General features: G+C 42.2%; 1 long non-coding RNA gene across 1 annotated transcript; it reads right to left on the minus strand.

The window, feature by feature from the left end:
• Positions 1-638: 638 nt before the first annotated feature.
• LOC128844597 (uncharacterized) lies at positions 639-12,268 on the minus strand. The gene is made up of 3 exons (XR_008446504.1): positions 12,182-12,268; positions 6,243-6,327; positions 639-2,936 (listed from the first exon to the last, which is right to left on the minus strand). It is a non-coding gene; the product is annotated as an uncharacterized LOC128844597 (long non-coding RNA).
• Between the last annotated feature and the right edge of the window lie 1,337 nt (positions 12,269-13,605).

Genomic DNA, 13,605 nt, shown 5'->3' on the forward strand with positions numbered 1-13,605 from the left:
TTTAGTTCGTGACAGATCGTTCCAAACTCCGTCATATAAAGGAAAAGTTTTAACTTGTGGCATTCAGGCAATAAAGGGTTAAAGCCAAGGCTAAAGAACTGAGTCGTTCAAATTAGCTTCTATTAAGCTACCGCTGTCTGGTTCTGATTCTGCATTTGTGTTGAAATAGTCCCTTCCCTCCATGGAAGAGAGCTAGGTTTGCTAATAACCGAATACATTTCTCAGGTTAATGTATCCCCCCCACAACTGAAAGTCCGGAAAAGACTGGAAATGAAGCCCACGCAAGGGTGACTTGTGCAAAAGTGCTGCCCACTTTGCACAGATCTTTCATTTTAACTTATTAACCCGGGGAAGCTTTAAGGTCAAAAAGGCAAATATTCATTACAATATTTTTCAGTGCTGGGCCCCATCCTGCACTTCTTACCGACTGGTTTCATTGGGAGTTTGGCTGTGGAGGGGCTGCAAGTTAAGGCCCATGAAATAAAAGACATATTAGGTCTTTCTTTTGGGGAGGGCTGGTGGGTGGGGACCGAAGCAAACTGTCTGGCACCAGCCTTTTGAACTCTGTACTTGGTTTATTTGCTGTTTGATATGCCAATGACAACAGTCAGCCGCGTACAGCGAATAATCTCGTTTGGTTGAAAACACCGTTTTACATTTTGTTTTGTGAGCATTGCAATGGAAAAGATGTCGGAGCTCCTTGAGTCAAAATAAATACAGACGCCAACCTATTTCCAAGTTTGAAAGGGGAGGAAAAAACCAACAACCCTGACACAAAAGTTTAATTTTGCGGCTTCCGCTGTCCATTGACAGAGCGAGTGTGTTTCATTCTCCGGAGCAGCCCTGGACCCTAGTAGCTGCGTTGCTAATTTGACGAGGTCAAATTTGAAGCATTCCAAGATGAAAAGTCGGAGATATTTGGGGGGTCAGATCGGTTCGATTAATCCGGCAGCACGATCTGGCCCGAAGTAGCATTCCCACTGAGAAAAATCATATGGAAAAAATATCCCTGGGCACATTCAGATCTTCTGTAGTTAAGCAACATTTCCCTATTTTTGATACGCCCTAGACAGGAGTTAGGACCAGATCCTCGCAGAGCTGAACACCTTTTCCCATTGAATTGAATGGCAATTGAGGGAACTCGGCAGCTTACAGCATCACGGTTTTCTTCAGTCACCATCTACATTACCACGTCTAGTGAAGGAGGGAAAGTAAATTCACTCATATCTATTTAAAGTATTATAATAACGCCCAGGACTTTATTACACACAATCTAACCCGGAAATGTGATCTAGATTTAACTCTACTTCACTGATTTCTCTCTCTCACACAAACGTTTCTATCACATGACATGAAATGTATCTTTCTTCAAGTATTACATTACAGACCATCTCTGAGTGAATATAGATATATGTATGCAAATATACATACACTCCTGGACTGTCATACAATAGAGATCAATATCACTTTAATGAATACTGTTAATCTGTTTGATCAGTTAGGGAAGGAGGGCGTTAAAAATCCTCTGCTTGTTAAAAAGTGATGCTCCCTCAGATCCTTAAAGAAATAACAAATCCCTGTCCCCAAAAAATGGAACGAAAGAAAGACTGGATTGTACAAGAAAGCAAGAGAGAAACACGTGCCGTTTTAGAACCTCCATTAATCAATTCGGGCATAGGTGCATTTTAATCAGTTGGAGGCTGCACAGTAGCTGCATTTGATTATAATAAGTTTCTGTGTTGATGAGATGCTTGTTAGTTACATGTATGAGCGAATGTGATCACTCGCTTTTTCCCGTTTATATTAGGAGACTGACAATTTGTAAACTGTTCTGAGAACTAATTATAGGAATAGGAATTATTCACTGAAAATGTTACGTTCCATGCCTTTCCTAACGCGGTTCATAAAACTCCATTATAGATGGTATATTGATGGTATGATATATTTGCAGGGTCATATATATATATTTGACCCCGCAATATATATATATATATATATCTTCTATGAAAAATAGCTGTCAAATGTAAGCAATATTAATGAAAAATCCTTTGGTAATTAGCAATTTATAAAAACTACATAATCTAGGAGAAAGCAGGCTTGTTTCCAAAAACAAATCACAGCAGATAATGCAGAGATCGCTTAATTCCTACAAAAATCAATGTTGAAATTAGATTTATTGGCTACATACATTGTTAAAAATGACAAAGTGCTGCCTTTTATTTTCATAAAAACGCAGAAGATTAAAAATCATTTAACACAGAATCCAACTACTTTAATTTGACCATATGCATCAAAAATCAACTTTTATGAGAAAACACTACATTGTATTTTCGTAATAAGAATACAAACAATGTTTTTAAAGGAAATTAACATATTAGGGTTTGCTTTAGGAGTCCAAAATCCTTGTTCACTAATGCATGTAAATAAAAAAGAGCTTGATTTTCACCTTTGTAAACATTTGGAAACATTGAACATTGCACCGCCCATAATAACAACTAGGACTCCTTATAGTTCTTCCCCACAGTAAAATGCTTTTGTTTTATTTTTAGAGAAATATTCAAACATATTACATCAAATGAATCGACATTAGATCTTAAATTCTCTTTAAGTAAGATGGCAGGAAGGTCTGACATTTCAACTGAGGAACGGGAGAGCGGTGCCTATGAAGTGTGTACCCTGGCATTCAAACATTTGGTTTCATTGTATTTCTTGGTATTGGGTTCAACGGTACGGAATGTATGAGAAACAAACTATTTGCCTCAGAAACTATATCCTCGAGGCCCATCTACAAACGCGATCAATTCATTGGAGTAATGGCACCATACTTCTGGCAAGCAGGCTTGACATGAATATTTGTGTTTTCCTAATGGCCGTTCGGACGTCTCAGTAAAACAGGCGATGCATTCTGCACTGATAGCAGCGATTGTACCAAGGATCTGTATATGCACATGGAGAATGGCTTTAACAACAATGAGGGTAATCAATGCACAGTATTTAGGAAGCTGCGATCGTTTTCAATGGACGTTTATAAGTTAATATGATTTCAAACCTAGTTAGATTTACACGTATACATATATATGTACCAAGACAAACCGTAATCAACCTCTCACTATGTGTGCGAGCAGTAAAATGTGTGTGTCTATGCACACATACTGGGTATGCACGTGTACTCATGATATAAGATGTGTGGTATATGGTATACGTAATATAGACACGTATTTGCAAGTAATGTTTGTGTAGATGTGCATTGTATACATGCACACTTTTACTCATAATACTTTTATAGAGAATCTTTATATAAGTATAAGATAAATGTTGGTAGGTTTTGTTTTATTTGTCTCTTCTTCTCTATAAGACACATTTGAGTTTACATTTAAAAAAAAAAACAATAGAAACCAGTTTTACACTTTCAATATATTAACTAATTACACTGAATAATAATGTCTTTATCCCATTTCGAGGACAATTAATACAACAAAAATATTGTAATTACATGAGACATTGTAATTGTAATAAAGTCCAAAACACTATTAGACTATTTACAATGTGTATGTGTTTTGATGCCTTGCTGTATGTGTAATATATCTGTACAGCGTGAATGTGTAAAATAGATACTGTGTGTCTGCATACCACTTCTCCTATCAGCTTTCCCATTACATACAAATGATGAGTAGCAAAATCCAGGCCCCTGAACTCCTCCACTAAACAAGGAAATAACTGTTGGTGAGGTGCCTTTATTAATGAAAAGGCAAATATTGGTCAATGAGCTGTCTCTGAGCAGAGAGCCCTCTCCCCCTCCAGCCCTGTCCTGGGGTCGCGCGGTCTCTGCTGATGCCCTGCAAAGTGTGCTGCTGTTTTCTGGAGGGATTTATAACAAGGGAGCGGGGGTAAGAGGAGAGGGGGCTTTTTACATCTCACGTGCTGCTCTCTCCCTAGGCAGAAGCAGCATCAGCATCCCTGCAACTCAGCGCTCTACAATTGCTCACTTTCCCAGAGCTCATCCTAAATCCTCACAGTGTCCTTCCTGGGAAGCCTGAGTATTATTTGTTTGTATTTGCAAAGCCCATTGCAGGGCACATAGTCGCCCACCGAAGGCTGCTTAGACAAGTTTATTTGCATAGAAGGTGCTTGGGAGTTATGTACACCAGGGAGCCATCCTGTGGTCTGTACTCAAGAAAGCACCCCTTGACTTTGGGGTCCAGCCCTACAGTCCTTACTCAGGAAAGATATCGTCAAACGTCCTGACTTCAACGAGAGTTTTGCCTGAGTGAGGAATGATGGATCTGGCCTCAGGTTTAGCACCACAGTCACAGTGTCTGCTCTGCACTCGGCCAGAGCCACTGATTTTTCTGGATATGCAGGTCTTAAATCCAGATGTCTGCCTATGGACACATCCTGCGCTGCTTTACCGCCTAGCCTGCCAGACATTTCACTCCTGACTGGGCTTGTACGTTTGGGGAAATCTCTTATGAAATACTGTAGGACAAATTATTTCACACGTCATTTCCGCTCTGGTAACCCATCTAAAAGTTTAGAAAAGAAGTTAAGAGCAGCTTCCAATAAAATCACCTTTCTTCTATAAAATTTAGCTAGCTCATCAATAAGGGAAATTTAAAAAAATGTGTAATATATGCATGTGTGTGTTTGATATTTTATATACAGTAACTTTATTTAATACATGTATAAGTCTGTCTAAATACAACGAGATCAGAAGTAGTAAGATTGTCAATAAAATTCTCTGTATCAAATGAGCAATAATTTGTTGTGGTTACATGTTGGGTAATGAAAGATGTTAGCAGGATCAATAAAAATGAAAACACTTTTACTTACATCTTGAGTTACTGTTTTAAGAAGTCAGCTGTGGTGACTCAACAAACCAGAGAAAGATATACAACCATCAAATGTCTTCAAATAAAATCAAAATGAAAATCTGTCACACTGGGATCATTTCTTATCGTACCAGTACTTACCTTTTTCATAGAATAATTTGAGGACTAATTTGATTTCACACGAATTCTATTAATAAAATAATTCGACAGAAAAATACTGCTCTCAAAGGGAATAATTCTGTCAGTTTGGTTTGTTTTTTTTTTTTCAAAAGAGGAAAACTATATGTTATTTTCGGTAAAGGTCAAATAGTAAATGGTGGCCCAAGGCAAAGGAAGATTTTATAAGGACCGAAAACAGGTAAATATCTTCGTACTATCTTAAACGCCTTTCCTTAACGGTAGCTGATAAATCAAATATCTACCTCTCCTGGACATTTATTTATGCATACATGTACATAGCAAACATATGCTTAGGATTTACATAGCTAGTTTATATAATTTATTATCTTATCCTGAAACTATTTAAGAATCGATTTGCCTTGGTCTATAGTATTATTGTTATTTTTGTCCAAATAAAATAAAGAAGTGCTCATTATTAGCAGAAAATTATCTGGATCGATTTTAAAATTTAGCAAAGAACAAAACACTAATCTTTTGGAGCATTCAGAATCCATATTTAACAAACCCGGTGGTGTTTTTTTCTAAGATCAAGACCTTTTTCTTTCCTAACTGCAAAATGCTGCCGCATTAATAATATTTGACAAGAGGGAATTGTTCATACCTCAAAAAAAAAAAAAAAAAAAAAAAAAAAGGACCTTTAAAATGACACATGGCTGCATCTGAAAATAGCTAATAAATCTGCCGTTCCTGATAGTCTAGTCAAATCTCACTTTTCTATCTAGATAGAGCTATATAGAGATATATATGAGGAGAATTTGAGAAACCCAGGTTTGTAGCCAGCAGATTCATTCGGGGATCCATTAGAAGAGACAGAACTGAACTTCAAGAAACATACGAAAGAATTTTTTCTCCAGACCGAATCTCGCCCTCTGTATATATTGCGCGCGCACCCACTCAGCATTACTGCTCTCCACAGGAGACTGGTACAGTGCAGTATATATGATCTATTCTCTCTCTCTTGCTAATTTCGACCGTCAGGAGAGAAATGCGAGTTGCAGAGAAAGGATGCTGGCTGCCTCCGCGCTGCAGTGCTAGAGCTTGCAGGCTCTCTGAGCTCATGACGCTACTGCTGACCTCTACCGAGCTTTAAACCTTGTTTGCATGTCCACTAAACTCAGCTGGGTGCCAAATGTCACCGGCCCCCTTTCACTAACCCTCCTGATCACCACAGGCTGCAGCTTTTCCCAAAGTCTTTCCCCTCTCCCCCTCCATGCTCTGGTTAGATATGCTTACCCCCGTGATCCGTGGCACATTATCAGATTTCATGGCAAGTTGCCTTTTTGACATCCGAGGCAGGTTCGCATCCTAGATTTGCCCCCTAGGAGAAAAAAAAAAAAACACCCTATCTGCATAATTTCAAATGAGAACGAGAAAAAAACAAACAAAAAACCATCGTGGTTGCCACGTCAGTCCCGTTCAAAAACATAAAGCACAAAACCCCCACAAGATGTGGTTGAGACCTTTTATTGGACCAATTTAAAAGCAAAAATTACAGCCAGAGTTATACGTTCTTCATCAGCCCAATATACATGAGACACACAGACAGCAATTTGTTTATTTCCTAGGTCTGGAGGAGCTGAGTTGCAAGCAGATTTTTTTGTGTCTAGTGGGGGGGACAAAGTCCCATCCCCCCGCTTCAAAATAGCCTCAGTTTGTGGTCTAGGTCAAAAATCTCTCCAGCGCCCTTTGCTCCATCTTTAAGTCCAGGCAAGGATCAATTCTCTCCCTTACGTTCCCAGTCATAAACAAGCAGCTTTCAGCTAAATCTTTAAAGGTTAAAAAAATAATCATCATCAAAGGCTTTTCTTCTTCTTTGCTTGTTGGACAGCGCTTTTTGGTCAGTCTAGCCTTGCATTTAGGGATGCTACTTGCATTTGAATAGCTGGCTGGCTTGTTATGGATCTGGGAGGCTATGAAAGGGAATCAGTATGCAAATTGTTTCAGTTACAATCGAAAGGTTCGATCTGAAGTAGCTGCCTAACGGAAGTTGATGTCAGCTATCTGTGCATTAGGCTGCATTTGCCTCCTTCATGTGGGCCTTCCCCCTCTCTCTGCTTGTGTACTGGTTTCTCAGTCAGTAATTAAAACACACACACAAATCAGTGTCTACTGCATATCACATCGCTGCCTTTCGCTGGCTGCGGGGTGGGGGAATGTATCGCCATTCTGGTCGGGTGATTATTATGCAGCAGGTGTTAGTGGAGCAGTGAAATAAAACATTTATGAATGGTTTAGTGCTTACAGTATAAGACGGTGGGGGTGGGGGGTTGCCTAGTGCTGATCATACAATGCAGGCTGCAAATCAATACCCCTTTCACAGTAATCCCAGTAATTGTAGGACTCACCGTTTTTATTTTAAAGGGATAGGAGTCTTTACCATGGTCGGTGAAGGCCAGTTTTGCATAGATAGCTAGATAGATATAGATTTCTGACAAGGAAACATTTATTGTATCTCTAATATGCTAGTTACATATTTTTGCATATCGCTCAACTCCTATGAAGGGAACTTTCGCCCTCCTTGTAACTACAGCCCTCATGGTCTTTGTCAGGACCTCAACCCTTTCACTTCTCTTTAGTGCAGCCCGGCCAAGCCTTTCCAATGGACTCTGGGGCAGGCTCTCTGCCAGCGGATGGACATTGTACAAACTGCCCCTTTGTGAAGGCGAGAACCCTACTGCAGGTAATTGTAATTATTCAACTCAATCCCCTGCTTCTTGCCACAGAACAGGGTTACATTCTTCATCCCCAAAGCCCAGAGCGTGGGCCTGAAATGGATTCCTAATGCTGTTACCTGCTGCTCCCGGGGACTTGATCCCTGCCAGCTCCCTCCAGCAAAACCAGACCTCAGGTTTCAGTGCAGCGGGAAGATGCCCAATAGATGCAGGTGCCCATGGGGAAGGGTGTTTATAGCACATGGATTTCCCTAGTCACTAGCCATTAGAAGGTTTCTCGTGGTGTCACCCAAAGTCCAACAAAGCCAGCTCCAAGGGGCTTTTTATGCTCCCAACTTGGCTTAGCTACCAGAAACACTGCAAGCTAAAGCTATCCCAGAACACGTTAACCCCGCAACATCCTCCCCTTATCCCCCAATTAATCGGATAGCTGATTTCCCAAGAGTCTCTGCTCGCCACAAGGGAAATAGCCGAAATGATGCAAGAGCACAGATAATAAAAAGCCAACGTGGTAGGTAGGGCAACAGCCACACACCTACTCAATTACCGGGGTGGGGGTGGGGGGGAAGAGAGAGAGGAAAAAAGCCGGATAAAAGATAACATCTCACAACATTGGCATGACCAGGCCTTGCGCTTCTGGAGACCGCAAGGGGTGGTTGCTCTGCCGTGTTCTGGGACCAGTGAGGTTTTCTGTGTGGTACCCCCACTGGGCTGGTGTGATGGGAAACTGGAGAAGGGTTAGCTTTGCAAGAACCAGCTCCTCTAGTCTGTTACAACCCCCCCCCCGCCCATCGTCCAGCTGCAGACGGCCTCCTCGCTGCACAGAGGAGAGGTTGGCCTGTGGATTCTTCCATGGCAAGTCCCCCAGCTTCAGACGAGTTATGGGGTTTTTTGGGGGTGGGGGAGCAGCGGAGGGAAGCAAGTGGGGAGGGGATAATAATGAGGGTGGGAGGGCAGCTCATCAAGGGTGTGGGAAGGTGGACAAAGGGACCATTTGCAGGTGCCTCCGCTTGGCCCGATTCGCCCCCCGGGCACAGCCGCTGGGGTGCAGCACAAAGGAGTCGGGCGGTCGGCAGGGAACTGCCCGAGGCAGGGGCCAGTGGGGGATGGCCAGCGGCACCCAGTGAGCCGCGCAGACGGAAGCTCCGGCGCAGAGGGAGGCTGGGGGCGGGAGGGGACACGCGTGGGTGTGCGGGGAGCGGGGCCCACCCCCGGCTCCGGCGCTCCCCGCCCTCTCCGGCGCCGCGGCCCCAAGCTGACCATCTGTCATTCAATTAAGCTCCCAGGCAGCTGACGGGGGAGCCGGGGGTCAGTGACCCCAGGACAAAACGTCCTGCTGCCGGGGGAGGGGGAGAGGTTCAGCTGGGACAAGATGTGCGCTGGGGCGGCGCCGGGCGCGGCCGGGGACCTGCGGCTGCCGGCGCAGCAGGGCGAAGGGCACCGGTCATTAGCGCTCGGGTTTCAGCTCCGGGGCCGGACCCGCCTGCTGCCGGGGGGATTCCACCCGCAACGCCCCGGATCCCCCAACAGGGAGAGGGGAGACGCCGCCAGAGCCAGCTCCCCGGCTCCAGAGGGCACGTGGCCGAGGCCGAGCTGGCTGGGAAGTGGCGGCCCCCAGAGCCGGGCACGGAGCCTCCCAGACCAGCCTGTGTGAAACAAACGGGGGATCTGCGCCCCCTGCTCTTCTCCCCAGGCAGGGAGCCGGTCTGGCCTTGGAGCGGACGCCCCGAGCCCCGGCTGACAAGAGCGCCCCGGTGACCCAGACCAGCCAGGACTCCTCCGGCTCTCTGCGTTGGGCCAGGCCAGGCCCCAGCTGGAGGCTGAACTAACGCTTTGTAGTGCCCAGAGCGGCCTGGCAAATGGCCTGCAGGAGAAAGCAGTATCTTTAAAGAAGATCAAAATAAAAACTTGACCGCAGGTTCCTAAGACATCCAGTCACCCTGCTATTGACCCTGCCCTGTGTTTTCTACAGGCACTTCCCGCTATTTTTTTTTGTCATTTACAATCAGACCAGAACAAATTGATGAATTGAGCATTCACTATGCTAATTTAGACATTATAAATATTTAACTAACGTGCCTAATAGCCAGCCGGAGACGGCCCCCTTTCCCCTTGGCACTTCTCCTAATCTAAAGTAAATGCTTTCCCCAGAACAGGCTAGGGTGACACTAGCATTTCCTTCCCTAACAGAGCCCTGACTGCTCCAAAGAGTGGGAGCAGTGTCCTGTTTGCCTGGACTAAGAGGTTACGAAGACTCCCCATTCCTGAGATGCTAACAGCCTACCTTAAATTAAGGGCAAAGGATAGCTTAAAGTAACACTAAAGTTATAATGTTAACAATCAGAGAAAGGCAGGAGATCTAAAAGTTAACCTGGACTTAAAAGGTACGAGTGTTATCAGTCTCATAGACTCAGACACTTTAAGGACAGAAAGAAGAACAGGAGTACTTGTGGCACCTTAGAGACTAACAAATTTATTAGAGCATAAGCTTTCGTGGACTACAGCCCACTTCTTTTTGCGGATACAGACTAACACGGCTGCTACTCTGAAACCTGTCATTATTTAAGGACAGAATGAACCATCGTGATCATCCAGTCTGACCTCCTGCACCTGTCAGGCCACTGAACCTCACCCACCCACTCCTGTAATAGGCATAACCTCTGGCTCAGTTATTGACGTCCTCAAATCCTGCTTTAAAGCCTTGCACAGTTGTTCACACTCTGTATTGTGCAACATACGTGTTAACGCGGTGAGATTTTAGAAAGTTGGGAACCCAGTTCTCACTGACTTTCAATGGGAGTTAGGTGCATAATGCCCTTAGGTGCTTTTGAAAATCTCATACAGAGGGACATAGAAGCTGCTAGAGCCTGGAAACTGCAGTAGAGACCCTGGAGCAGCTGCACAGCAGTTCTGTGCGCTGGGTGGTAGGAAAGATTTGGTTCCCCCCAACCCCTTACATAAGTTCTCCAGGCAAACCCTGTTTCCCCAGGCTTTGCAGGGTGGGTGTCTGCCATATGCAGGAATTTGGCACTTATCTTTTAAGTGACAGCATGACTGTAAATTAGGAGGACAATAAAACTACCACCATTTTAGGAGACAAGATGAATGAGGTTTATTGGACCAACTTCTGTTGGTGAGAGAGACAAGCTTTCAAGCTTACACAGAGCTCTAATATCCTGGGACCAACATAGTGACAACAACACTGCAAACACTATTTTAGGAGGACAGATTAATATTATTAAGTGGCGATCACACAAATCAAAAGTTCTGATGCATTTTATTTATTTGTATTTTTTTCCGGTTAGTTTTAGACGTTAGAGCTGCAGCATATAATGGATCACATCATTCTTTGCTCTTAGGTAGTTTTAGTATTTTAAAAGGGCTTGATCGGTGTGGAAAGCAGGGTGTTTGGTTGCTACACTCTCATAAGAGACACCTTAGAAGCCTGTTGAAGCAACTTAAAATGTTACTTGCCTACTGTGTGAATTATCATGGTGCATTAAGCTACTCAGCTGGTTTATGTATGTGACCTGTGATTTTTAAAGAATTCATATGGCAGTTGTGCCACTCACACTAAGCAGCTAATTCACAGAAAACTGCCATTCAGTTTACTAGCCCTGTTAATTCATTAATGTGAAGATTACAGCATCTACTATTTATTCTTACACTGCTATCTCTAACCCGCTAGGTAAACACCTGATGGTGGCTTATCTATCTCTTTCCAAATTTCCCCTCAAAACAGGATGGCTTCTGAATCTGTCATATGGACAGGACACAGAGGCATGGTACGTGTTCCCCTGGGGGTACTCAGAGGTCTTCCACGGGCTACATCAACTCATCTAGATATTTGCCTAGTTTTACAATAGGCTACTTAAAAAGCCCTAGCCAAGTCAGTACAAACTAAAATTTCATACAGACAATGACTTGTTTATACTGCTCTATATACGTTACACTGAAATGTAAGTCCAATATTTATATTCCAATTGATTTATTTTATAATTATAAGGTAAAATGAGAACGTAAGCAATTTTGCAGTAATAGTGTGCTGTGACACTTTTGTATTTTTATGTCTGATTTTGTAAACAAGTAGTTTTTAAGTGAGGTGAAACTGTGGGTATGCAAGATAAATCAGACATCTGAAAGGGGTACAGTAGACTGGAAAGGCTGAGAGCCCCTGCAATAAAACATCAACACAGTATTATTTGTTTACTTGGTGCCTCTGCCAACAGCCTGATTCTAAGGGGCCCTAAGGCAAAACCACCATTCAGTTGTTCAGAAGGTCCAAGGACACAAACATATATAGAATCATAGTGTGAGAGGTATGTCAGGAAAGTATGGAGATAGGGGTGGCCATTATCTGAAGATGCAAACACACACAAATCAAACCCTATGTTTAAAGTAAATTAACAAATAGAATTTAAGTACTGTAATCAAACAGTGAAAATCAATGCATTTTCTCCCAGGGATTTAGAAATGGAAGATATATTACAGGTTACTTACTCTTGGGCCTGAGTCTGTTCTCCTTTGCATTGCTGTAAACGAGGAGTAACTCCACGAATGTCAACAGAGTTACACTTATGTGTGTGAGAGAAGAATCAGGCCCTTTGTATGGCCTTAGAACGCAGAGCACAAAGAGAACAAATACTGCAAAGGAGATGTAAAACATTAGCTAGTTAGCAATATGATCAGATATTGGACTATCAGCAAAAGTTAATCCCAGTCACATGATCTATCTTAAATTCGTTGTCATAAAATCCATCATTATTCAATAGCCATGGAAATCAAATTCTACCCACTTCTGTGGACTATGGAGCAGGAATCTTTTAAACAATTTCTGTTTACCACAACAGACAGGATATTGATCATTATTTGAGACCCTGCAGATAAATGTTTGTGAACATGAACTGGGTACTGGCTTTGCTACATCCACCTTTCAAAAGGGAAAAACATAAACAACTTTTCAAGTAGTTTTTTGTTCTTTTATATTTTAAAGAGTATTTATTGTTTTTCAAAGATAAACAGTGAAAGAAAATATGTAATATATTTTGTGTGTATATACTGAAAGAGAGAGAGAAATATACATATGTACATATATGTATGTCTGGGTATACACTCACATGTACACATGCTTGATCATATATATTAAACAGATGATTTGTTGTAAAAACTACCAGTTTTTGACACAGCATGAGGGCCTACTTCTGGAAATACTACTGGACTAGGTTTGTCTCAGTGAGCAGTTCCATTCATTTCAGTAGCATAATAGGCTTGATCTAATGCCATTTTAAGTTAATGGGAGTCTTGCCATTGACTTCAGTAGGCATTGGCAAGTCTCTATGCCTGGTAGAAACTGTTTGCAGGATCAGGTTTCTAACCCATTTCTTATTTCATAGAATCATAGAATATTAGGGTTGGAAGGGACCTCAGGAGGTCATCTAGTCCAACCCCCTGTTCAAAGCAGGACCAATCCCCAACTAAATCATTTCAGATTTTCTAATTAACTAAAAAGCAATTAAGGACTTATTTGTTCTCATTTTATTTCTCATTTGCAAATGCCCAAAATTCCCACACTAGCTTTAAAAAAAAACACATTTTCACAATTATTGATAGTGCTTAATCAGTCTTTCAATTTTCCTATCTGTAAAATGGGGATAAGATCTATGGATGAAAACTGCTGTATATAAAAGCAAAGCTAAATATTAATATTGACATGATTCATAAAGTCATACTAATCTTTCTTTTGTTATATTGACTGTAGGCTCTGAGCTTGTATTCCTTGTGTCTTCCAAATTTGCACTGCTGATTATTAAACTAAATCGTACCCTTGTCTGAAGGCTTAAATTGTCCATGTGAGTGAAAAGTGGCAGAAAGGTCATTTTAACCTATGAGCATGTTACACTAAACTAGAATAGGGCAACTTTAAT

The sequence above is a fragment of the Malaclemys terrapin genome, chromosome 10 (genome assembly GCF_027887155.1).
Source record: "Malaclemys terrapin pileata isolate rMalTer1 chromosome 10, rMalTer1.hap1, whole genome shotgun sequence".
Lineage (NCBI taxonomy): Eukaryota > Metazoa > Chordata > Testudines > Emydidae > Malaclemys > Malaclemys terrapin.